Here is a 26760-nt window from a genome sequence, read left to right on the forward strand (position 1 = left end):
CGTCTCGCTGGGGGAGGGTACTCCCACGCCGGGCCTCGCCTGCCGAGAACCTGCCGGAGCCCCGGGTCCGGGTCCGGGCCCGGCCCTCGGCCCCCAGCCCCTGGCGGAGGCGGTGACCCGGCTTCTCCCGGAGGCCGCCCTGCCACCTCCGGGAGGCGGGCCCTCGTGCGCGGCCGACCAATCGGAAACCAGTGTCAGGCGTCCCCGGCGGCTGCAGCAGGTCCGCGGTCGGGGTGTGGCGTTGGGTGTGTGGCCTGGCCTGGCTTCCCGGGCTGGGGCTGGTGTCCCGCGCTCCGGGAAGTGGCGCTCAGGTGGTTTCGTTAAGGGCTTTAGGGGTAAAGGTGGGGGATAAGAGAGCCTTTCGAAGCACTACCCGAGCTTCCCCGGACTTTCAGGGGCTCTGGGTGGAGGAGAGAACAAACCAAAGGCTGCTAGGGTGTGATGAGACCACCAGGGGTGCTGGGTGTCAGGAAGTCCCTGGGGCTCCGAGCGTGACCTCGCTAAGGGTATCTGCCTCCTGCTTTTGTTACCTTGGGCGCCTGGATGCGACCCTCTTCTCGCTGCCCCTGACTCTGTTCCAAACAGCCTTTGCCTTGACTTACTAAAGCTGCTAATATGCACCTAGTACAAGAAGTACCAGATGTGATCTCTTAATATTATTTCCATCTTCTTCGAAATAGGAGGCATCTCACATTTGGGGGGAAGGATCTACCAAAACTTTGTGCCCAACTTTGCAATTCTTTACATGGAAAATGAACTCAAAGGGCACCTGGGTGGCTCAGTGGTTGAGCGTCTGCCTTTTTGGCTCAGGTCGTGATCCCGAGGTCCTGGAATTGAGCCCAGCATCAGGCTCTCCGCAGGGAGCCTGCTTCTCCCATTGCCTGTGTCTCTGCCTCTGTGTCTCTCAAGGATAAATACATAAAGTCTTTAAGAAAGAAAAGAAAATGATCTCAAAATTAAAAAAAATATTTTGGAGGATGGCTATAATGAAAAAGATAATAAGTTTGGGGGAGGATAGAAGCCTGTAGGCTTCTGGTGGGAATGTGAAATGGGACAGCCATTTTGGAAAGTGGACTGGTAGTTCCTCGAAAGGTTAAACATAGAGCTATTATATTAACCATATTAACCAGCAATTCTCAGGGCTAGGTATATGTCCAAAAGAATTGAAAGCTTTAGGGCCACACAAAAACTTGTAGGTGAATGTTTGTGTCAGTGTTTTCCATAAAAGCCGAAATGGACAAATAACCCGACTGTGCATTAACTGATGAAAGGATAAGCAAAATGCAGTATGGCTGTACAATGGTATATGATTTGTCAATTAAAATTAAGAGATGCATAACATAGATTGAACCTTGATAACATTAAGCTTAGTGAAAAAAAAGTCAGTCATAAAAGATCACATAATGTATGATTCCATTTATATAAAATGTTCAGGATAGGCAAATTGATAGAGATAGAATGAAGTGGTTGCCTAGGCCTTGAAGGGTTGGGAGAAATGGAGAGTGACTGCTACTGATTATAGGGGTTTCTTTTAAGGGGTGTTGAAAATAATGTTCTAAAATTGAGGTGATAATTGTACTTTGTGAATATACTAAAAAGCACTGAATTGTACACTTTATTTTTTTAAGATTTTATTTATTCATGAGAGACACAGAGGCATAGACATAGGCAGAGGGAGAAGCAGGCTCCCTGTGGGGAGCCCGATCCAATACTGGATTCCAGGACCCCAGGATCATGCCCTGAGCTAAAGGCAGTTGCTCAACACTGAGCCACCCAGGTGCCCCTGAATTGTACACTTTAAATCAGTGAACTGTATAGTATACAACTTATATCACAATAAGCTGTCATGAAAAAGAAAAAGAAGGAAAAAGGGGCACCTGGGTGGCTCAGTTGGTTGAGTTGACCTTTGGCTCAGGTCATGATCCTGGGGTCCTGGGATGGAGCCCCATGTCAGGTTCTCTGCTGAGCAGGGAGCCTGCTTTTCCGTCTCCCTCTGGGCTCCCCCTGCTTTTCCTCTCTTAAATAAATACTTTATTTATTTATTTATTTATTTATTTATTTATTTATTTATAAGAATAAATACTTTTAAAAAGTTTTTTGTTTTTTGTTTTTTGTTTTTTTTTTTTTTTTTTTAAAGAAAAGAGGGCAGTCCAGGTGGCTCAGCGGTTTAGCACCACCTTCAGCCTGGGCTGTGATCCTAGAGACCCAGGATCGAGTCCTGAGTCAGGCTCCCTGCATGGAATGGAGCCTGCTTCTCCCTCTGCCTGTGTCTCTGCCTCTCTCTCTGTGTCTCATGAATAAGTGAATAAAATCTTTAAAAAAAAAAAAAAGAAAAATGAAAGAAAAAACATTGATGTCTTGTTCACTGTTAAATTTCCAGTGGTGAACACAAAACTTGGCATATATTAGGTACCCAATAAATATTTGTTGAATTTAAAATGTGTGTATGTGTATATGTGTGGTGATCTCCAATTGCTGCCCATAGGTACCTCATACTTCCTGAGTTGAAAAATGAATTCCTAATTTTTCCAAATGAGGAAGGCCTGTGGAGGAAAATACACATAAACTCCATGAGGGCAGGGACCGTGTCCATCCCTCTGTCCCCAGCTCTCATAATAGTGCCAAACTCATAGCAAATACTCAATAAGTATTTGTTAATAAATGTTGACTGTGGATTCTAACCTAAATTCTGGCTGATAGAGTGTTTGGCCTATGCTTGCTAATGTTGAATTCAAATCTAAAGATGAAGTTCCATAACCATTTAGATAGGTATGAGCCTCAGTCAGTCTTCATATTGTGAAGAAAAGAGCCCTAAGAGAGGCATGAAGTTCCGGGGGCTTCAGATGTAGCAAGAGTCAAGTAGTTGGGGATGTTCAAAGAGGCTTCAGGAGGCAGAGAACATGTGATATACAGGTAAAATTTATTTGATATGTGCATCAAGTTGGCAGGTGAAAAGGATATCAATGGAGAGAATTGTAGCAATAAAAGTATAGGGGCAGAAAACTGGAAAAGGTATTTGGGAAATCCAGTTTGATTCTCCAACTTTGCCCATAGCTTAAGGAACAGGGCTAGTTGGGTCTGTAGGTGTTCTTTTGTCACTGAGGAAATTTGAGGAAGCCTAAGATGTCATTTGTTGGATTTGCATAATTTCTCCTTATGGCCACATTCAGGTACTGCTCTACATCTGTAATTTTATATGCCCATAAGCCAGTTTCTAATAGTTACTTCTTTCTTATTCCTCTGTATATTTTAAATTATACAAATAATACATGACCACATTCTCATCATGAAAGATTAAAACAAGACAAGCAATCCAGTGCTTCTAGGTATATACCTAAAAGAATTGAAAGCAGCGTCTTAGGGGCATCTGGCTGGCTCAGAAGAGCAAGCAAACTCTTGATCTCAGGGTCATGAATTTGAACCCTGTGTTGAGTGTAGATATTACTTAAGTAAATAAAAAAAAAAAGGAGGGTCTTAAAGAAATAATTGCACATCCATGTTCATAGCAGGGTTATTCACAATATCCAAAAGGTGGAAGTAACCGAACTGTCCATCAGTGAATGAATGAAAAGGGACACCTGGGTGGCTCAGTGGTTGAGCATTTATCTTTGGCTCAGGGTGTGATCCTGGAGTCCCAGGATCGAGTCCCACATCGGGCTCCCTGCATGAAGCCTGCTTCTCCCTCTGCCTGTGTCTCTGCCTCTCTCTGTAGTGGTTTAGCACCTGCCTTCGGCCCAGGCATGATCCTGGAGTCCCAGGATCGAGTCCTGAGTCAGGCTCCCTGCATGGAATGGAGCCTGCTTCTCCCTCTGCCTGTGTCTCTGCCTCTCTCTGTGTCTCATGAATAAGTGAATAAAATCTTTAAAAAAAAAAAAAAAAAGAAAAATGAAAGAAAAAACATTGATGTCTTGTTCACTGTTAAATTTCCAGTGGTGAACACAAAACTTGGCATATATTAGGTACCCAATAAATATTTGTTGAATTTGGGATCCCTGGGTGGCCCAGTGGTTTAGCACCTGCCTTCGGCCCAGGCATGATCCTGGAGTCCCAGGATCGAGTCCTGAGTCAGGCTCCCTGCATGGAATGGAGCCTGCTTCTCCCTCTGCCTGTGTCTCTGCCTCTCTCTGTGTCTCATGAATAAGTGAATAAAATCTTTAAAAAAAAAAAAAAAGAAAAATGAAAGAAAAAACATTGATGTCTTGTTCACTGTTAAATTTCCAGTGGTGAACACAAAACTTGGCATATATTAGGTACCCAATAAATATTTGTTGAATTTGGGATCCCTGGGTGGCCCAGTGGTTTAGCACCTGCCTTCGGCCCAGGCATGATCCTGGAGTCCCAGGATCGAGTCCTGAGTCAGGCTCCCTGCATGGAATGGAGCCTGCTTCTCCCTCTGCCTGTGTCTCTGCCTCTCTCTGTGTCTCATGAATAAGTGAATAAAATCTTTAAAAAAAAAAAAAAAGAAAAATGAAAGAAAAAACATTGATGTCTTGTTCACTGTTAAATTTCCAGTGGTGAACACAAAACTTGGCATATATTAGGTACCCAATAAATATTTGTTGAATTTGGGATCCCTGGGTGGCCCAGTGGTTTAGCACCTGCCTTCGGCCCAGGCATGATCCTGGAGTCCCAGGATCGAGTCCTGAGTCAGGCTCCCTGCATGGAATGGAGCCTGCTTCTCCCTCTGCCTGTGTCTCTGCCCCTCTCTCTCATGGAATAGTATTCAATCTTCAAAAGAAATGGAAGTTTTAAGAAAGATTTTATTTTACTTATTAAAAAGAGAGCACAAGCAGGGGGAGGGGCAGAGGGAGAGGGAGGAGCAGACTCCCCCCTGAACAGGGAGCATGATGTAGGACTGGATCCCAGCACCCCAAGATCAGGACCTGAGCTGAAGACAGACACTTAACTGACCGAACCACCCAGGTGCCCCAAGAAATGAAGTTCTGATAAATGCTACTACATGAACGAACCTTGAAGATGTTATACTAAGTGAAATAAGCCAGATACAAAAGGTCAAATAATGTAAGGGCACCACTCATATGAGATACCGAGAATAGTCAAATTCATAGAGACAGGAAGTAGAATAGTACTGGGGGTTTGAGAAGAAGAAAATGGGAAGTTCTTGTTTAATTGGTATAGAGCTTCAGCTTTTCCAGATGATAGAGTTCTGGAGATTGGTTGCGCAACAACGTGAATATACTTAACACCACAGAACTCAGCACTGAAAGACAGTTAAGATAGGAACAGTCTCTGTTTTGTTGTCCTGCCCACCTGCTTCCCTGCAGTGTATTCAGTAAGCTATCTCCTTTTTTTTTTTTAAAGATAGTTAAGATGGTAAGTTTTGTTTGTGTTATGTGTGTGTGACCACAATTTGAAATAAAAAAGATGGGCTTATAGAGAGTAGAATATGAAAGTTCCCATTGTTCTCTTAGTCTCTCCCCTCCTTGGGCTGTACACCTCTTTTAACAGTTTTTTCTCCTAATGCTTTCTTCCTATGTACTTAAAATTTACACTCACTTTTTTAAAAAAGATTTTATTTATTTATTTATTTGAGATAGAGCACGAGCAGTGGGGCAGGGGAAGGGGAGGGAGAAACAGGCTTCCTGTGGAGCAGGGAGCCCAATGTGGGGCTCAATCCTAGGACCCTGGGATCATGACTTGAGCCAAAGGCAGATGCTTAACTGACTCACTTTTTTTATGTAAGTGTAGTCACACTGTACATTTCCTGTCAGTTTTTGCTCTTCCTTCGTATACCTTTTTCCATTCCAGTAAGTCCTCTGGTCACATGACTATAATTTTTCTCCCAGTCTATCAGTCTTCTTTCAACACATGGTCTCTGGACCGGTGACCTCTCAAGTTGTCTACAGGCTATTTTATTAGAGTCAGAAGCTTTATTCACACCTACTTCACAAATTTTAGATTTCAGATTAAATATGATTTTCTCAGAAATCATGTTATACCCTTAATAGTCATTTTGCTCATAAGGTGTTGGTTATGTTGGCTCTATATTTTATCTCAGCTGAAGTTTAATTAGTAGGGTGTAGTTAATCTAAACTAATGTGTTGTTTTACTATATGTGTTATTGTTTGTATGTTCAATGTGAAATTTCATTTGTTACATTTTATCTTAAATTCACAAAAATAGATCAATAATTCAATTAGTTAGTTGAAAGTTAATTAAATCAGGATGCTGAATTTGTTCTTTTCTTTCTTTTTTTTTTTTTTTTTTCTGCATATTTTCAAACTTAGAAAAAAAAAGTTGCAAGGGAACATTGGCCGGGAGTCCAGCACAGATAACAATAGAGTATGACTCTGACTGTGCTGAGGCGGGGCAATCCACAAGCATGATGAATTATGAGAGCAGCTGAAAAAGAAAAGGCCTAATATGAAATACAATGAGCCTCTAGGACATATGTTTTATTAAACTGGTAATCTATTTTCTCCCGGTTCCAGTACATTAGGTTATGAAACTTGGCCAAATGGTGGCAGAAAGCCAATGAAGCCTTAGTGCCATTTTTAAGAAAAGTTCAGTGGCCAATCAGATAGTCAAATTTTTCTAGAGGGAGATGAGCCCACAAAATAATGTTTCCTAAAAAGACATTGATAATATTCACCCCTAAAGATACGAGAAGTGGTCAAAACTATAGAGACATCCTTTAAAGTTGCACTTTTTAAAGCCAAAACAGTGACAGGTCATATTCTTGACAAGAATAAATCATAAATTTTTAAATCAATCATAACATTAATGATAAATATGCCCGGTAAGAAAGCTAAATAAGTTTTTGGCAAAATTCCTTTATCAAAAGATATATTTTTTTTAAGATTTTATTTATTTATTCCTGAGAGACACAGAGAGAAGCAGAGACATTGAGGGAGAAGCAGGCTCCCCACCGGGAGCCCAATGTGGACTTCAATCCTTGGACTGGGATCACACCCTGGGCCAAAGGCAGACGCTCAACTGCTGAGCCACCCAGGCATCCCAAAAGATATTGTTAAAAAAATAAAAGATACTGTTGGACATTGCATAGAATCAATGGCATACAAAGTGGATGAGCACATTGTTTGGAGTTGTCAGGGGCTGCTGGAGAAAGTCATCCAATCATGCTGGGCCCTAGAAACCTATCTCACCACTTTCCCTTCATTTTCATTGATCTGATGAATTAGTTGCCTATTTTTGCATAACAAATTACCCCCAAACTTAGAAAATTAACAAACAAACATTATCTCACACTGTCTATGGGCCAGAAATTTGGGACCATCATAGCTGGGTGGCTTGGGCTTAAAGTTTCATGAAGTTATAGTCAAACTGTCTGGAGGGGCTGCAGTCTCATCTGAAGGCTTAACTGAAGGATCAACTTCCAAGCTCCACTCATGTGACTGTTGGTAGGTCTCAATTATTCTACTGGATTTAAGGTAGGTCTCAATTATACTACTGGATTTAAGCCTCAGTTTCTAGCTGGCTATTAACTCCAGGTCTCCTTCAGTTTTGTGCCATGTGGGCCTCTTTTTCGGGCAGCTTGCAACACGGCAGCTATCTTCCATCAGAGTGAACGATCGAAGAGACAAAGAATCAGTTTAAGAATAGTATTATCAGGGGGATCCCTGGGTGGCTCAGTGGTTTAGCACCTGCCTTCGGCCCAGGGCATGATCCTGGAGTCCCGGGATCGAGTTCCACATCAGGATCCCTACATGGAGCCTGTTTCTCCCTCTGCCTGTGTCTCTGCCCCTCTCTCTCTGTCTCTCATGAATAAATAAATAAAATCTTTAAAAAACAAAAAGGACATAAAAAAGCTCAGACAGAAAATCTCTCATTTCTTCTCTCCCTCAATTTCTTCCCCTTAACTTTTTTTCCTAGCATATAATCATGTTCAAATATATCTTACAAAATTTTTATGCTGAGTGTTTTATGGAGGTATAATTTACATATAGTAAAATGTAGAAGTAGGATGTATACAGCTCAATGAATTTCAAAAGATAGACATAGTCATTTATCACCTATATCTTTTTTCAATTCACTGAAAACTGGTTTCTATCCCCAACCCATGGCTGAAAGCCTCTCTGGCTTGTGGTTCTCAGTCTCCATCATGAACTCTTTAGCTTACTCCTTAAATGGAGGAATCCCACACTACTTCTCATTCTACAGTGTCTCTGGGTGACTTTATCTGTTCTCATGACTTCAACTACCCTCTCTGTGCATTTGCCTCTCTAACATCTATAGCTCTGATCTCCTCCTGGATGTCGACTTTTATGTTAACTGCTTCTGGACATCTCCACTTGGATGTCCAGCTGACATCTCAAACTTACTGTGTCCCAAATGTCACATCTCCCCATCCTCACTACTCCCCATTAAAGACTTGTTCTTTCTCTTATGTTCCAAATCTGTATAAAAGGCACCATCCAATCACAAAAATAAGAGATCTAATTGTTACTCTTGATTCTTCCTTCTCACTTGCCAAATCCAATTAGTCACCAATCTTGTTATTCTGCTTTCTTTTTTTTTTTTTTTTTTTTTTTTTTTTAATTTTTTTTTTATTTTTTTTATTTTTTTATTTTATTTTTTTTTTTTTTTGTTATTCTGCTTTCTTAATATCTCTCTTATTCATCCACTTATTCCAACCCCACTGTCACTACCTTGGTTCATGCTACTTATGCTGATTGTTGCAATGAACTCCTAACCAGTCCTTCAGCCTGTAGTCTTTCCCCCATGTCTTGCCTCACTCCAAACACTTCTCCATACTGCAGCCTGAGTGATTTATTCAAACCATAAATTTTTAAAATTATGTATTTATTTATTCATGATAGACAGAGAGAGAGAGAGAAGCAGAGACACAGGAGGAGGGAGAAGCAGGGTCCATGCCGGGAGCCTGACGTGGGACTCGATCCCGGGACTCCAGGATTGCGCCCTGGGCCAAAGGCAGGCGCCAAACCGCTGAGCCACCCAGGGATCCCCCTCAAACCATAAATTTGATGATGTTACTTCCTTACATAAAACTTTTCAGTAGGTCTTCCTGACTTTCAGGATAATGGCCAAATTCTTTAGCATGCTACAAAAGGTATTTTGTGTTCTGGCCCCTGCGTGCCTCTCCTGCTGTTCTTACTCTCCTCATGTTTGAGAGTACATAGTGCCCTGAAAGCTCCATGCTCTTGCTTTTGTCTAAGCTTCTTCCACTGCCTGAAGAGTTCTCCAGGGCAGCCCTGGTGGCTCGGCGGTTTGGCGCCGCCTTCAGCTGGATCCTGGAGACCTGGGATGGAGTCCCCACGTCGGGCTCCCTGTGTGGAGCCTGCTTCTCCCTCTGCCTGTGTCTCTACCTCTCTCTCTCCCTCTCTGTGTGTCTGTCATGAATAAATAAATAAAATCTTAAAAAAAAAAAAAAAAGAATTCTCCATCTCACTCCAACACCTTTTATTTCTCCTTTCCTTTCAAATTAAGCTCATGCATCAGGTCCTCTGGGAAGTCTCCACTGCACTTCTACTTGCAGTCTTGCCATCTAATTATGTATCTGTCGCTCTCACCAGACTATGAGTTTCCTGGGGGCAAGGGCCTTCTTACTTATCTTTTTACTCCCAGAATATTACATGAAAGAAACAAAGAAAGTTGTTAAATGAATAAATGGAGATATTAAGGCCTGGGAGGCTTAGCCTGCCCAGAGACAGGTGGATCAAGCCAAACTCTAAGGATAAGATTGTCTTCATTCAGATCTTGGCCACATTCTGGTGGCCCAGAATATGTGCTCAAGGCTGAAACAGGATTTATCAAAGTAAAGAGCAGAAGACATAGCCCTAGTCCTTGAAGAATTTTCGGTATCATTTGCAGCAGAAAAAAAAATAAATAGAAGCTATCTTAGTGAAAGAAAACAAATAGTTAAGGTATAACTGTCAGCCTATAGAAACTCAAGAGAGGAGGAAGAGTCTTTCAGGCTCTGTCAAAGGACACTTTCTCCTCTTTATCAAAGGAGACTTCTGAGGGATGCTGGGCCACAGCTGGGCCGGCATGGCAATGTGAAAGAGGGAGCATAATGTACAGCACAAATTAGAAATGGGGTTAGGTGTGGAGTGCTTTCTTCCTGTGAGCTTACAGTCTTGAGGAACAGACAGACTGAGCAAGAAATAACTGGGATGAAAAGAATCTGGTAGGAAGGAATAGGACCTAGAGAAATTAATATAAGCTGAGTCGATCTGGAAAGGCTTAATGAAGTTCCCCTGCAGTTCTGGAGTGAAAACAATGTGTCTTATGAAAATAATTCAGATATGTAGTGATTCCAGATTCTAGGTAAAGACATAAAGCCTAAGGCATTACATTTCCCAAATGTGGGATTCTGACATGCTATCTTCTCTGCTCACGGGACTGCCAACCTTCCCAACATATAACTCTTTAGACCCCACCCCATCACTATGGCATGTCTTCTATTTTCTTTCCTACATAGCCTGGTGGTCTGCCTGAAGGAAACATCTTTTTATAGAGATTAAGTCAGATTCACTTGGCTTTATTTATTTATTTGAAAGATTTTATTTATTCATGAGAGACACAGAGAGAGAAAGAGAGAGAGAGAGGCAGAGACACAGGCAGAGGGAGAAGCAGGCTCCATGCAGGGAGTCTGATGTGGGACTCGATCCCAAGACTCCAGGATCAGGCCCTGGGCTGAAGGTGGCGCTAAACCGCTGAGCGCCCGCCCCCCCTTCCCGGGCTGCCCCTTCACTTGGCTTTTCAGAGATCAACCACTCACTAGCTGCATGATCTTGGGCCAATGGGTTAACTCTTTTTTTTTTTTTAAGTTTATTTTTATTTGTTTAAGTAATCTCTATACTCAATGTGCAGCTTAAGTTCATAACCCTAAGATCAAGAGCCTCATGCTCTTCAGCCTGAGCCAGCCAGTTGCCCCAAATTAACTCTTTTTAAAAAATTTGTCATATTTTGGGATCCCTGGGTGGCGCAGCGGTTTGGCGCCTGCCTTTGGCCCAGGGCGCGATCCTGGAGACCCGGGATCGAATCCCACGTCGGGGTCCCCGTGCATGGAGCCTGCTTCTCCCTCTGCCTATATCTCTGCCTCTCTCTCTCTCTGTGTGACTATCATAAATTTTAAAAAAAATTAAAAATTTGTCATATTTTAAAAAATATTTTATTTATTTACTTATTTGTGTATTTGAGAGAGAGAGAGAATGGTGGGGGAGGGTAGAGGGAGACAAGAATCTTGAGCAGACTCTGTGCTGAGTGTGGAGCCCCACATGGAGCTCAATCTCATGACCCTGAGATCATGACCTGAGCCAAAATCAAGGGTTGGATGCTTAACTGACTGAGCCACTCAGGCTCCTCTAAGTTAACTTTTTTTTTTTTTTTTAATCCTCAGTTTTCTGGGTGTAAAGTGGACTAGAAGATCATTTTCATCATTTGAATATTAAACATGTTAATGAGGCTGTTGGATGACAAATGGTAAGTGGACAATGAATGTTAATAATTATTAAAAACAAGAAGTGGGTTCAAACTGATGTCCAAATGCACAGAAAGTCAATCTGTCATTATAGCTGAACCCTGGTTCATCACTTCTGTACGAATCAAATGTGTCTACCCCCAGAAGCAAAGTTGACTCCATTCTTTAAAAAAACCCTATTCAAAATAACCATGATGTTAATATTTTCTCCTTGACCTTCCCAATGAAGGAAGTGTGGGTGGAAGGGGCAGATTCCTGTATAACCCTGCTAGGAAGGGAAGTGGCCCAGGAGCATCAAGGCAAACCAGTGCGCGGGTCACACTGAAAGCCTAGTTCTTCCCTGATACCACCTTCCAAAAGGATCCTGTGTGGGTTTTTTGGGAGGACACATCCATCTCAGCCTCCCTTAGCTCAGGTCAGGGCAAAAGAGATGAGACTTTCTGCCTACTAACCCAATGGCCATGGACATCAGAGAGTCTGATTTTTAAAAGATGCAACAACTCTGTGTTAACAGTGGGTGTCAGGCAGAAATCTCATTCTCCTAAATTAAAGGTGCCTTCTATGCAGAGAGATTACTAGAAGTCACTTAAATCTTCCTGGGAGGTTTCTGGGGAGCTCTCTTAAAAAGTCCTGGACAGCTGCAGGAACAGCCTTCTGAGTTGGGGTGTGTGTGTATATGCAGTGGGGGTGGGGAGGCACCAATTTCCTGTTTGGCCATTCTGCTTTGGCTAAAAGCAGAAAGGGACTCTGTTTTGTTCTATAGGTTCTCAGAGAGGAGAGAGTATGTTGTGAATGTGGAGGTCTTGTGGGGGAAGGATCAATCGTGGGGCTGATTTTAGGCTCTCCTCTGACCAGGGCTTATATCTTCTCCATCACTGATGAATTTGCCTTTTGACCTCTTGCATTTTATAGTAAATAATAGAGAAACTGAAGCCTTCTAGAAAGGGTGTATCTCTGCTGTTTTTTGTTTTGTTTTGTTTTTGCCACGTCCCATTTACTTCTGTTCTATATTTCACCTTGCATCCGAATAAACCAAAGAACCTACCTTCCCCTCCAAGGGGGAAGCAAGAAAGTTAATCATTTTCTGAGTTTCGTCCTAGGCCCCCAAACACCTGATAACATCTAAAAAGTACTGGATCCCAAACATGTTCCAGGACATTAGCTTCGAACAAAACTCATCTGATACTGGCATCAACACCCTCTACCTTCAATCATTTATGAAATAACACCTATTGTTCACCTGACACTTGCCTTCGATCAGACCCTAGCCTGGATTCCTGAAGGAACACGTACCCTGAACCCCTTTCCAGTGTAAATTCCTGAACACAAGCGAGGAAGAGACTCACTCACTTTTCCTGACTCTCACAGACACTCTGTCTGCTATATCTATCACTTACGCTATTCAGTAAACTCCGTCCTCACTTCCTCCTGGCTTCTGTTTGATTTCTATCCTGCACATAGCCAGAGACCCTTTTGGCTGGTCCTACAGGACCCCCTCTGGGTCCTCAGATCTGGCCTGCCTCCAACAACTTGATAGTTTAAAGGATCTTTTTGGGAATCTGTTGAGGCAGTAAATCACCACTGGAAATGTGGTTTGTGTAAATCTGGATTTGAATATAATGTTCTCCTAATGCAACTGCATTAAAAAATATGATCATTAGTGATCATTTATACATGCACTCAAGTAAAAAAAACCCACTTACCTAAAGGCTGCTATGTAGCCTGTCTTCTAGGTGCTGGTGGCTGAAACTGCATGATTTGGCCACTGCTTCCCTCAATTCGTTTGATCTGACATTCCTTGCTAATCCCTCATCCTACAATTCAGGCATTTGCAAACACTTGCAGCCCCAAGATATGACAAAGGGGCTAATCAAGTGAGCTCTGAAGCCAAGCTGCTCTACTCCTTCCAAACTGTTTGATTCTAGACAAGTCACTTTAAAGTGACTTAACTTCTCTGCACCTCCATTTCTTTACCTGTAAACAGGCATTGTGGGACCTAGGGGCTTCTATGGAGATAAAGTGAGCTTAGAATATAAACTATGAGACTAGAGCCTGACACTTAGTAAATAATGATTATCATTATCATCAGAATGTCCTTCCATTTGGAGGCCTGACAATCCTACTTTTGTCAGATTCTGTTTCAGTGGGAAGGCCACACAGACCTCCCCCAAGGCAGAGTTAACATCTGTTCATTGGTTCTACTCCTGTATTTTATATGTACTTTTATATGATCTTTATTACATAGAAGTTTGATTGCGTTCAAATTTCTGAATCAAAAAGAAGTCTTCAGGGCCTGACATGATCGGAAAAGAGAGTAATCACTATAGGAGAACTTCTTACTTGTCTAGAAGATGGTTTACCAAAGAACAGACTCCTCCCTACAGAGAACACAGTGCTGGTGACCAGAGGGGAGATGGGTGGGATGAATGGGAGAAGTAGGTGATGGAGTTCAAGCATACACTTACCATGATGAGCACTGAGTAATATGTGGATGTGTTCAATCACTATACTGTACACCTGAAGCTACTATCACACTGCATGTTAGCTATACTGGAATTAAAAAGAGAAAGAGAGAAAAAAAACAAAAGAAAAAAGAGTAGCTCATTAATTCATCTGAGTGTGTCACTAGTGAACTTGGACTGAACTGGTGAAGGAATATTTTCAGGGTGGAGTGCTTCCTGTCCTGGCCCTGCCTATAACCCATTTGTCAACATCCTGCCTCCCAGCCCGCACTATTGACTGGGCTGCCTGGAGAATGATGCCTGATACCAGCATTTCTTCTTGGCTGGGAGACTAACCACAGGGAACTGCTTTCAGTTCCACAAAAGGCTTCTGGGCCTTCCTTACCACGGCTCTTTCTGCCTCCAGCATTTTCCAGCTCTCCCTTCTCCCTTTTGCTTAGTGGCTCTTCCTTCCATCTTCCTCTCTCTTTTCTGATCTCCTGAGATAGATTCCATTATTTTCCCAGGTGGCCGCTCAGCTCCTCATGCTGGCCCATTCACGACACTTACTACATTTTATTGTAACAATTTCTCTGGCTTTTCTGCTAAATTGCAGGTTTCACAAGCCAAGGACTGTGGCTAGAAGACTAACCCCAGGCACAGTCCCTGACCTATAGGTGATGTGTAGTAACTGGTGCTAGGAGCAAATGTGAATGAATGAGTGAATGAACAGAAGGAGTAAATGCTTGGTAGCAGGCACCCACCTGTGTCATTGTCTTTTTATCTTTCCAAGTGATTCTGTGCACTGTGGGGCTTTAAAAAAAAAAGAAAAGAAAAGAAAAGAAAAAGAAAAAGAAAAAAAAAGCCTCAGCATCTCTCAAGGAAAGGAAGAAAATTGATCAGGAGACCAATACCTGAAACATTTAGGATTACAAACTAAAGACTCTCAGCATCTGAAAGTTTTCTCCCACTCCCTTCAAAATCCAGCCCTTTTCAATTCAACATGTTTTAAGAGAAAAAAAGTTGGGCAGCCCAGGTGGCTCAGCAGTTTAGCACCACCTTCAGCCCAGGGTGTAATTCTGGAGGCCCAGGATTGAGTCCCATGTCCGGCTCCCTGCTTGGAGCCTGCTTCTCCCTCTGCCTGTGTCTCTGCCTCTCTCTCTCTGTGTCTCTCATGAATAAATAAATAAAATCTTAAAAAAAAAAAAAGAGAGAGAAAGTAAAAGAAAAAATATATATAGACAAAATGCTTTAAGGTCAGAATGTTAAGTATGGTTCTCTCTAAGTCTATGTTGACTGACACAGAGGCCACTAGTCAGAGAGGCCACTGACCACTCCAAAGGTGGCTAGTTCAGGTTGACATGTACTGCAAGTGCAAGACACATTCTAGATCTTGAAGGCATAACATGAAAAAAAGAATTTAAACTATTGGTCATATTGTAGTCATATGATTATAAGTTGAAATGATAGTTATTGTTGTTCTTCTTCTACTACTTCTTTCTTAATTAATTAGTAGGCACCATGACCATAAAGGGGCTTGAACTCACTACTTCAGGATCAAGAGGAACATGCTCGGCCATGCATGAGCCTGCATGGCTCGGCGGGTTAAATGTCTGCCTTCAGCTCAGATCATGATCCAAGGGTCCTGGGATTGAGTCCCATGTTGGGAGTCTCTCCTTCCCACTTGTGCTCTCTCTCTCACTATCTCTGTCTCTCTCTGTCTCTCTCTCTCAAGTAAATAAATAAAATTAAAAAAAAAAAAAAAAGAATCTCATACTTCACTGACTGAGCTAGCCAGGTGCCCTAGTAGTACTTCTGATATATTCAGTTAAATAAAACACACTCAATTTGATTTCACTTGTTTCTCTTCATTGTTTTTAATAGGGCTACTAGATAACTTAAAATGGCATTTGAGGGGCACCTGGGTGACTCAGTGGCTGAGTGTCTCCCTTTGGCTCAGGTCAAAATCCCAGGGTCCTGGAATCAAGTCCTGCATCAGGCTCCCCACAGGGAGCCTGCTTCTCCCTCTGCCTGTGTCTCTGCCTCTCTCTCTGTGTCTCTCATGAATAAATAAAATCTTTAAAAAAACAAAAAGGCATTTGTGAGCACGTAGAGGTTAGTTTGCAAGCGGGGTCAGGTGGTTACCTCCTTTCTGCTCAGAGCTGCTTTTTTTTTTTCCAGTCCTTTCCTGGTCTGCTGGTTGCGCTTGAACCCTGGCATTTTCTTCACTGCCTTTGGTGTGACCTCCAGGGCTGGGACTTTGGTGTGGCAATAGGGTCTGCTCCATGTGTCCTGACCTTGGGTCCTGTTTGCCCAATTACCTACCACAGCCCTCAGTTTTTGTCTCTGGCCCTGGCCTGTGACCTGACCGTAACACTACGCAGTTCCCTTTGGGCTCTGGTTTGGTTGTGGTTTTCTCTGTGTTCCCTGCATGTGGGAGTTTGGCATAAAGAAACGAAATCTGTTCTTCAGGCAGTTATTTTGAAATCACCTATTGGAAAATATCGATAGATGAAAAATGTAGTATAAAATGCTGCAAGTTGATCATTATAATAAACAACTTGTCAACATATACAAACTGTTTCCCCTCTGTTCTCTTGAGTTCATGAAGATTGATTCTCCCACAAAGCAACCATTTGGGTAGAAGGTTGAGTGAATCAGTTGGACCACATAACTGTTCTGAGTCTTCAGCTAACTTTCTCGGCCATGTCCAATGAGTTCTTTCACTTCAGAAAGGTCAGCTCAGTCCTCTGGCTTGAACTTACTTACTTTTTTTTTTTAATTTTTTTTTTTCGAATTAACTTTCTATGTCAAGTTAGGCTTTCCCAATCATGCCAACTTTAAAAGTCCTTATGCTTATACATGTGAGTGGGAAGGAGAATAACTCTAAATAAACACAAAATTTTAAGCACAAATGTGTCTTCCAAATCTTTACCTGGGTGCCAAGGGAAGTATTTCTTCTCGTTACCATTAACTTTTCTGCCTGCCTGTGGTATACGGGCCAGTAAGCATTGGTGCTTTGGAGTGATAAGACACCTAGGGTTTTTTTTTTTTCTTTTAAAGATTTTATTCATTTGTTAATGAGAGACAGAGAGAGAGAGAGAGAGAGAGAGAGAGAGAGAGAGAGAGAAAGGCAGAGACACAGGCAGAGGGAGAAGCAGGCTCCGTGCAGGGAGCCTGATGTGGGACTCTATCCCAGGTCTCCAGGATCAGGTCCTGGGCTGAAGGCGGCGCCAAACCGCTGAGCCACCCCGGCTGACTGATGACCTAGGTTTAAATCCTGGTTCTGTCACACACTAGCAGTGTGATTTGGGGCAAGTCACTGGACTTCTCTAAGCCTCAGTCTTCTCCTCTATATATTGGAGATAACATCATCTCATGGAAAACACATGGCCCAGAGGAGCTGTTTATTACATTATTAGCCACTGACCTGGGGCCTCACTCCTCCCTTTCCTGCTAACATCTACCACAGCTGCCTTTGGCTTAAAAAATTATATATATCGGGGTACCTGGGTGGCTCAGTGGTTGAGTGTCTACCTTCGGCTCAGGATGTGATCCTGAGGTCCTGGGATCCATAGGGTCTGGCATTGGGCTTCCTGCAGGGAGCCTGCTTCTCCCTCTGCCTATGTCTCTGCCTCTCTCTCTCTGTCTCTCATGAATAAATAAATAAAAAATCTTAAAAAAATTATATATATCATATGTATACACATATGTATCTTTCCTGACTTTTAGAAAGAAAAATATGCCCCACTTGACTCTCTTTTTGGTTAATGCCTTACTTTCTTCCTCATTCCATAGTCAGATCTTAGATGGTGAATAGCTTACTGCTGTCTGTTCTTTCTTTCCCTTCCTCCCAACCATGTATCATCTGCTCTGGCACTAGCGTGATCCTCAAGATACCACTTCAGCAGTGACCAGTCGGTTGGCAACCCCAGTGGTGCCCTGTCCATCCCTGTGCTTCCTGACTTCACTCAGGGCTCACTGCCCCTTCTTGAGATGGTTTTCTTGTCCTGTAGTTCTAATGACCACCAGAAATTTCCCAGACAGATCAGTGTCCCTATAAACTCATGGGCACTGAGTGATCCGTTGTAATCTCACCTCCTCTACTGGCTATCCCCTCTTTAAAATGCTAAGTTGCTGGAGACTTGAGACTAGTCCTCTGTTTTCAGACCTTCCACCAGCCCCTGCTCCCTGCCCCTCCCCCACGGGTGACATTCCTTCTCATTGGCCTGTGGTTACTAGGAGCCAGCACCTGCAGCCACACCACAGCCAACTCCTCCCCTCCAGCTCACAAGCGGAAGTGGCTTCCCAGCTAAAGCAAGACCCTCCACCTCTGCCCTAGAGCCCTCCCTTAGGCCTTCTGGGCACCTTTAGGGGAAAGGACAGATCATTAGTGATTTGCCTTCAGCCTTTCGCACTCCACTATGTCCTCCCAGCAGCATTTAGGATCTCATCCATCTTTATTTTTAAAAAATTGTTTTAAAGATTTTATTTATTTATTTGACAGAGAAGAGAGAGAGGGAGCAACCGAGTGAGAGAGCGCGCATACAAGTAGGTGGGAGGGGAGAGGGAGAAGTAGACTCTGCTAAGCAGGGAGCCCAAAGAAGGACTCAATCTCAGGACCCTGATATCATGACCTGAGCTGGAGGCAGATACTCAACTTACAGAGCCACCCAGATGCCCCAGCGATCTCATTCATCTTTAAAAAATTATATTTTTTCTTTGCCCTCACTTCCCCCTCTAGTTACTGCCTTCTCTCCCCTCCTCCATTTTAGCCAAAGCTCTTGAAATCAAGCCCATGCTCTCTGCTTCCTCCTTTTGCTTTCCACTCTGGTTTCTGCCTTAAGGCTCTGCCAAGGGCTCCCTCCATGCCTTGAATTCCAAGTGCTTTATTGGGATGTAGGATTCCCTTAAAAATGAGGGTGGTAATAGTCCTGTCTCTGTGAAACACCTGCAGAGTGCAAATGGATTTTGCAAACTAGCCAAGGTCATCTGGCAAGGGTTTGAAACTAGCCAGTTGGGCTTAGAGTCTGTGCTGTTTGTTGACCACCATGCCACACTGTACTTGGTGCTTCAAACTGGATGGTGTCTGTGCCCAGCCCTCGGCATGGTGCCTTACATATAGTAGGAGACGCACCAACATGTCTGAGTGAATGAACTCATACTGCCACCATGGTTCTTTGTCTCTTGCTCTTAGAATAACCCACTGATCAAAGGTTCTTAAAAATTGCAGGGGCAAAGGCTCCTGGCTGACTCAGTCGATTGGTGGAGCATATGACTCTTGATCTTGGGGCCATAAGTTTGAGCCCCACAGTGGGTTTAGAAATGACTTAAATAAATAAAACTAAAAAGATAAAAAGCTTAAAAAGTGTAGGGGCGGGGCAGCCTGGGTGGCTCAGGGGTTTAGCGCTGCCTTCAGCTCAGGTTGTGATCCTGGAGTCCTGAGATCAAGTCCCGTATTGGGCTCCCTGCATGGGGCCTACTTCTCCCTTTGCCTGTGTTTCTGCCCACCCCCTCTGTCTCTCATGAATAAATAAATAAAATAAAATCTTTTTAAAAAAGTGAAGGTGCTGAGGTTTATGTATATTTTTCTGAAAGAAGGCTTCATTTTCATTAATGCCCCCCCAAAGGTTAATAACTTCTTGATTCATTCATTTCTCTCTCTTTGGTTTTAGTTTCCCCATCCTCCTCCCTTACAGCCTGTACACTGCCATTAAATGACTAGATTGTCCGCATTTTTATTTATTTATTTATTTATTTATTTATTTATTTATTTATTTATTTTATATTAGCACTTTAATTTAATTCTGTCGCTGGTAAAAATGTAAGAACAAATAACCCCCGTGTACGAAAAGTAGCTCTGAGTGCCTCATCGGCTGGCCGCCTCTAAGATAAAAATCAAACACTTTGGTGCAATGGCTAAGACTTTGAGTTATCAAGCCCCAGAACTTTTTACCAGTACTATCCTTCATTTTTCCCCTCCTTGAATCTTCTGTTCCAGAAGAAGTCTTGTGCCTTTGAAACGTCTGTTCTGACCCACATTTCAGTAGTTCCTTCCGTAGCAATGTGTTAGATTCTTGATCTAAGCCTGGATTTCTCCTGGGGCTGATAATATGAGGATGACTACTACACAGTCCTTACTTTTGAGAAACTATCTAATCTGGGAGACATATGTGAAAGCAAAATCCCCAAGTTGGTTGGGAAGACAAACTCATGGAAGTTATTCCTGCTTGGAGGTGGGGAGGGTCTGACATAAAGGAGGCTTTTTCTAAGCTAGATGTGTCTGTATTCTTTATACATTTCTTTTATGACAAGCATGCATTAATTTTGTAACCAGGAAAAAAGTCTTAACAGGTAAAGACTGTGATTCACTCAATTCTGACACTTGAATGCCAAGAGGAAAAAAACCTGTAATTGCCCAAGAATTAGTAAAATTAGGGGCACCTGGCTGGTTTAGTTGGTGAAACATGTGATTCTTGATCTCTAGGTTGTGAGTAATGGGCAGAAAAGATAAGAAAAGGTGCACGATAAAGGGGTTAGACATTATTCCACATTGTAAGCAAACAAGAGCTTTGGAGGATTTTAAGCAGGGTACTGACATGATTCATTTCAGGAAGACTCTCACCACAGAGTGGAAGACTAGTTGGAGGGTGCTGGAGGAAGTAAGGTATTTGTGATCTTTGTCCAGGTGAGAGATACACATGGCCTAATTTACTCAGGAGCCCTGGTGTATGTGTGTGTGTGTGTGTGTGTGTGTATGTGTGTGCACGCGTGTGCGTGGCGGGGGACCTCTAAATTAAGAGGTTTTTAAGACATAGCATGGGCAGAATTTTATTTTCCTGCTTTCCCATATCTTTATAACACTTATCATTTCTTGACATATTTACTTATCTATGGTCTGTCTCCCCCCACCAGGATGTAAATTGCAGGAGAGCAAGGATATTAATTTTGTTCCCTACTCAATCCCCAGGGCCTAACAGTTCCTGGCACATGATAGGTACTAAACAATTATTTGTTGAAGGCATACAGTTTAGCTAGGAAGGAGAAATATAGGGTAATTGCCAATAGGGGAAGATTTCCAAACTCTAGTCTAATTTAGCTCCTGTATCTCCTATTAATCTCTTCCAGAGCTCAGTCTCCAGTTAAGTGTTTGCCCCAAAATAAAATGTGTCTGCTTCTGCCCCTCGTCCTTGTCTCAGCCTGAGCTAACAATCTTTCCTGTTCCCTCTACATTCCCTACCTGCCCTCCAGCTACCTCTACTTTTTCCTCTGTAGAAACCCTAGTTTTGGGATCCCTGGGTGGCGCAACGGTTTGGCGCCTGCCTTTGGCCCAGGGCGCGATCCTGGAGACCCGGGATCGAATCCCACATCGGGCTCCCGGTGCATGGAGCCTGCTTCTCCCTCTGCCTGTGTCTCTGCCTCTCTCTCTCTGTCTGTGACTATCATAAATAAAAAAAATTAAAAAAAAAAATTAAAAAAAAAAAAAAAGAAACCCTAGTTTTCTGGATTCCCTTAAGATCCTTTGCCAGATGCTTAGACAGTTTTCATATTTTTTAAAAAGATTTTTATTTTTATATTATTTTATTTTTTAAAGATTTTATTTGTTTACTCATGAGAGAGAGAGAGAGGCAGAGACACAGGCAGAGGGAGAATGGAGCCTGATGAGGGACTTGATCCCAGGATCCCAGGATCTTGCCCTGAGCAGAAGGCAGCTCAACCGCTGAGCCACTCAGGCGTCCCTAAAAAGATCTTTATTTATTTATGAGAGACACAGAGACATAGGCAGAGGGAGAAGCAGGCTCCCTGTGGGGAACCTGATGTGGGACTTGATCCCAGGCCCCTGGCTGGGATCACACTGAGCCAAAGGCAGATGCTCAACCACTGAGCCACCCAGGTGCCCCAATGAGTTCTCACATTGTTATACGATCACATACCTGCTAGATACTCTGCCTTTGTCTTTCTAGATCCACACTCTGTCCTTTTCCAGAGGCTGGCCTTGAAGGACACTGTCATCTGGGCTCACTTGCCCTTAGGCTCCCACTTGGATTTAGCCAGTGGGGGAGGTACCATAGGAGACCTGAGGGCAAGAGAGAGAGGTAGGGCTGCATTTCTGTAAGTTCCTATTGGCTCTCTTTCCTTCAGTTTCAGGCCTCTGGCTGATAATGACTTCTCAGCAGATGCCAGTCCCGGGTTGCTTTACTATCCCTTGGTTTCCCTCAACCCTGCCCGCATCTTTGTATATGGTCCCTTCATTAGCTCTCTTCAGTTACACATTTTGAGCAGGCCATCTGTTTCCTGCTGATCTTGGAGGATACAAAAGCAAAAATACAGAATTCTATCTTTTTTGAAAAGTTGAAATATGATTCACGAAATTCACCCTTTTAAAGTATACAGTTCAGGGATCCCTGGGTGGCGCAGCGGTTTGGCGCCTGCCTTTGGCCCAGGGCGCGATCCTGGAGACCCGGGATCGAATCCCACGTCGGGCTCCCGGTGCATGGAGCCTGCTTCTCCCTCTGCTTGTGTCTCTGCCTCTCTCTCTCTCTCTCTCTCTATCATGAATAAATAAATAAAATCTTAAAAAACTTCAAAAAAAAAATAAAGTATACAGTTCAGTTTCAGGTTCCTAGTAGAGTAGAACAAATTGTATCTTTTCCCAAATAATATGTAATCAAATGTTTTCCAAGTTACTCCTTTCTGCTTACTCAGTGGTAAGTTACACAATGTTATAGTTAAGTTACTCCAACTTTTACATCACAAATAAGGCTATAGTAAATATTGTACATGTGGCCATTCTCTTCTTTGGGGGAGGGTTATTTCCCCAAGGAAAAGTTTCCAGGAGTGGTATGAGTCAAAGGGCCCACATCTCTTTTAATTAAGGCTCTTCAGAAATAAAGTAAATTGCTTCTTAAAAGGATGATACCAATTCACATTGCCACAGCTTTCTCTGTACCAGTTACATCATCTTATTCGAACTGAATAGTGTAGAAGGTATGTATATTTTGGCAATGTAGTATGTGATATTACCGTTTGAATTTCTTTGATAGCTATACCAACCCTAAGCCATTTAAAGCCGTGTTTAGCTATATGGGAATGCAGGGACAGTGATCTTGGGGGGGATTATTAAATGGATAAATGATGGAAGAATGTTAAGATAAATTACACAGAATTGGTCATACTGGTCTAGGAGCATTAATGGCTCTCTTTTAATGGACTCTTTGGAATCAACACTTTCCATTCCTCCAATTAAACATATTGACTACTACCCATGACCTATTGAATGCTTTCATCTCTGGAATTCCTACACACTTCTCCCTATCAGTTGAATTAGATGCCTAACAAGAGTCTGTTGTGTTTGGTCCCAAACCTCCTTATGACAGATGTATCCCAAGCGTAATTAATTTAAGTTACACAAACTGATGAAACATAAGCATGAAAAGAAAGAGTTGTTTCTATGAAATGTCAGTTGAATGCTTTGGATATATTAGCTAACAACCAGTTGAAAATTACTGTCAAACCAGATGTGGGTGAAACAATTACAGAGGATTTTTTTTTTTTTTAAAGGAGAAGCCTTCACTTACATTGCTTTGCAAGAAATTTTAAGTTCTTAGTCAACTTTAAATAAACAAATTGGAAAGCACAGAAAATACACCGTGGATAGGATTTATGTAAGAAAGGGCTCAAGAACACTCTAATCAGCAATCTTGCTCAAAGAAAAGGTTTGGCCTCACATCAGAAGATTGGCAAATGGGTGTTCCTTGTGTGTTTTTTTTTTTTTTTAAGATTTTATTTATTTATTCTTGAGAGATACAGAGAGAGGCAGAGACATAGGCAGAAGGAGAAGCAGGCTCCCTGTGGGGAGCCTGATGCGAAACTTGATCCAAGGACCCCAGAATCATGACCTGATCCAAAGGCAGATGCTCAACCATGAGTTGCCCAGGCGCCCCTGTTCCTTATAGGTTTTATGTGACAATGAGATGTAAAGGTATGGATTTGCCATTTTAAAAATAATTCACTGATTAATATACTTTTCTGTTCAACTAACTATTGGGTCAGATCTAATTTGTTTGGGCAAGGATAGGTCCTTATTCCCTGACTTTGATTTGTTTTCATAGGAGGGCAGGTAGGAGAGAATTTGTCCTGGACTTACCTAACTGGTGAATTTGGATCTGCCTGCCCTCAGAGAGAGTGCAAGCTTCTCTAATCAGATCTAATCAGACATAGTGAAAGTGCTAGGCCCCCTCAAGGGGGAGAGTGGAATTCTGGGGGAGATCATTTTAATTCAGGGAATATTAAAAAGCATACTGGTAATCAGCCAACCCACCTTCTTGAGTTCAGCTCTATTGGTGATAAGAGTTGTAATTTCATCTTCTCATTGGGTCTGGACTTAGAAGAAAGGGATGGTACTTACTGTCCCTATCATATTCCAACAGTGGTGGATAAGATAGCTTCTGTGTACTGTCACAATCAAGATACATTATTTTACCTTTTATTTTTTAAGATTTTATTTATTCATGAGAGACACACACAGTGAGAGAGAGAGAGAGAGAGGCAGAGAAGCAGAGACACAGAGGGAGAAGAGCAGGCTCCATGCAGGGAGCCTGATGTGGGGCCCGATCCTGGGACTCCAGGATCATGCCCTGGGCCGAAGGCAGGTGCTAAATCGCTGAGCCACGAGGGATCCCTCCCTTTTATTTTAGTCTGTGATTCTGTTCATGCAAATGAAAAGTTGTCGCTGGTTTACAGGTGGTGGTCTAGCCTTGTCTGAAGTTCAATCTGCATCTCAAGCTACACAAAGAAGAAAACATTTATGGCTCCTGAGAAATACTGGTATCAGGTAATATTTGCTAAGAAGGGAAGAGAAACCCAAACATGGCTTGTGCCAATTCTTTTGTCCCCACCCCCACCATATCCTGAGAGAGGCTTGACTGTCCTGTTGATTTCTGGGACCTGTAAACATGGCAAACTTAAGGTCACTATCTGTATGGCTATTTAAATGAGACTGGTAAACACAGAAGGGAATATCCCTAGCCTCTTTTCAATGTTCTTTGAGGCATTTTGTAACCCTATAGTGGGTCATAAGATCAATGTAGTAGATCCTGACCAGTATTTAAAAAAAAAAAAAATAATAATCAAGTTTAGGGACACCTGGGTGGCTCAGTGGTTGAGCATCTGCCTTTGGCTCAGGATGTGATCTGGAGTCCTGGGATTGAGTCCCACATCAGGCTCTCCCTGGAGGGAGCCTGCTTCACACTCTGCCTATGTCTCTGGCTCTCTCTCTGTGTCTCATGGAAAAATAAAGTCTTTGAAAAAAAAAAAGAAAAAAAATCAAGTTAAAAATATCAGCCAGCAGTGCCTAAGAGTAATATTTCATGAAACTTCTGTCTCAGAGGTATATTTGTGTACATGCATGTATATATTCTGGGTTGAGATACGCAATATATTTTGCATAGAGGGCCAGAGTTAAAAACGTTAGCCAAAAATATTATTCAGCGATAAAAAAAGAAGGAAATCCTGCCATTTTTGACAATATGGATGAATCTTGAGGGCATTATGCCAAGTGAAATAAGTCAGAGAAAGACAAATACTGTATGACCTCACTCATCTGTGGAATCTAAAAAAAAGCCAAACTCATAGAAAGTTGTAAAAAAAAAAAAAAAAGCACTGGTTTAAGGTGCACATTTCTTCTTCCTCTCATCCTCGGTCTTTGCTAATCTGTTCTGAAACTCTGGTGCCTTGTGAATTAAAATTATAGTAATCAACAGGCAGAGAAGCAAGGGCCAATTCTCATTCTGTAAATAGTTGGAATGCAAAAACTGCTGCTTCTACCTCACTGCTCTGAGTCAATCAAATATCCAAATATCATTAAGATAGAAAGGCTGAGATCCAGAACCTCATTATAAGTAAGAGGTTACAGGAAAGTTTACTTTAAAATTTATCACCTGCCCAGTTCAAGCTCTGGGGGTTCTTAGCGGCAAATTCCAAAGGGTTCAGCTTGGCATTTGGGCCATGGTCCCATCTTATGTTTCTGAGCTGAATGTTCTAACTTCTCTCCACCTCGAATCCTAGTTGAAGCAGTTGCTTCAAGCAAACTGCTCCATTGGTGTTCCCTGAACACTCCACCCATTTCTTATTTTGTGTCCTTGGTTGCAGTATTCCTTCTGGTGAGGGCAGTCTTCCCAACTAGCCCAGCTCTGCTGACCTAAGTTCCTTCCATCATTCAAAGATCCATTTGCAATTTCCTTTCCTTTTGATTCCTTTTTAAATTTTTTTTTTTTTTTTTTTTTTTTTTTTTTTTTTTTTTTTTGATGTCTGGGTGGCTTAGCTGTTGAGCCTCTGCTTTAGGTTCAGGGTGTGATCCTGGGATCCCGGAACCAGGATCGAGTCCAGCGTTGGGCTCTTGCAGGGAGCCTGCTTCTCCCTCTGCTTGTGTCTCTGCCTCTCTCTCTCTCTCTCTGTGAATAAATACATAAATCTTTAAAACAAAAAACAAACAACCCACATTTTTTTTTAAAGGAGGCTCCATGCCCAATGTGGGGCTTGAACTCAAGACTCTGAGATTGAGTTGCATGCTCTACCAACTGAGCCCGCCAGGAGCCCTTCCTTTCTTTTTTTCTTTTCTTTTCTTTTCTTTTCTTTATTTTTTTCCTTTCTTCATTCCTAGTATCTTTTTATTTTTATTTTTATTTATTTTTTATTTTTTTCCTAATATCTTTTTAAACTCCATAAACATCTCTTAAAAAATTCCTTTCTTAAAAATACTTTAAAAATATCACTTTTCCTGATTTGAAGAGAAATATTAATGTGCTGTAAAAATAAGAAAATTAAGAAGTCACAGAAGAAAATAAAAATCCCATTTATCTAGGCATGATGTGTGATATGCATAGTATATTTATA

General features: G+C 42.3%; 1 long non-coding RNA gene across 1 annotated transcript; it reads left to right on the forward strand.

Annotated features, from left to right (window-relative positions):
• The first annotated feature begins 170 nt into the window (after nucleotides 1-170).
• LOC121489061 lies at nucleotides 171-25052 on the forward strand. Its single transcript, XR_005987260.1, has 3 exons — nucleotides 171-220; nucleotides 11345-11427; nucleotides 24610-25052. It is a non-coding gene; the product is annotated as an uncharacterized LOC121489061 (long non-coding RNA).
• Nucleotides 25053-26760: the final 1708 nt, after the last annotated feature.

This window comes from Vulpes lagopus, chromosome 4 (genome assembly GCF_018345385.1).
Source record: "Vulpes lagopus strain Blue_001 chromosome 4, ASM1834538v1, whole genome shotgun sequence".
NCBI lineage: Eukaryota > Metazoa > Chordata > Mammalia > Carnivora > Canidae > Vulpes > Vulpes lagopus.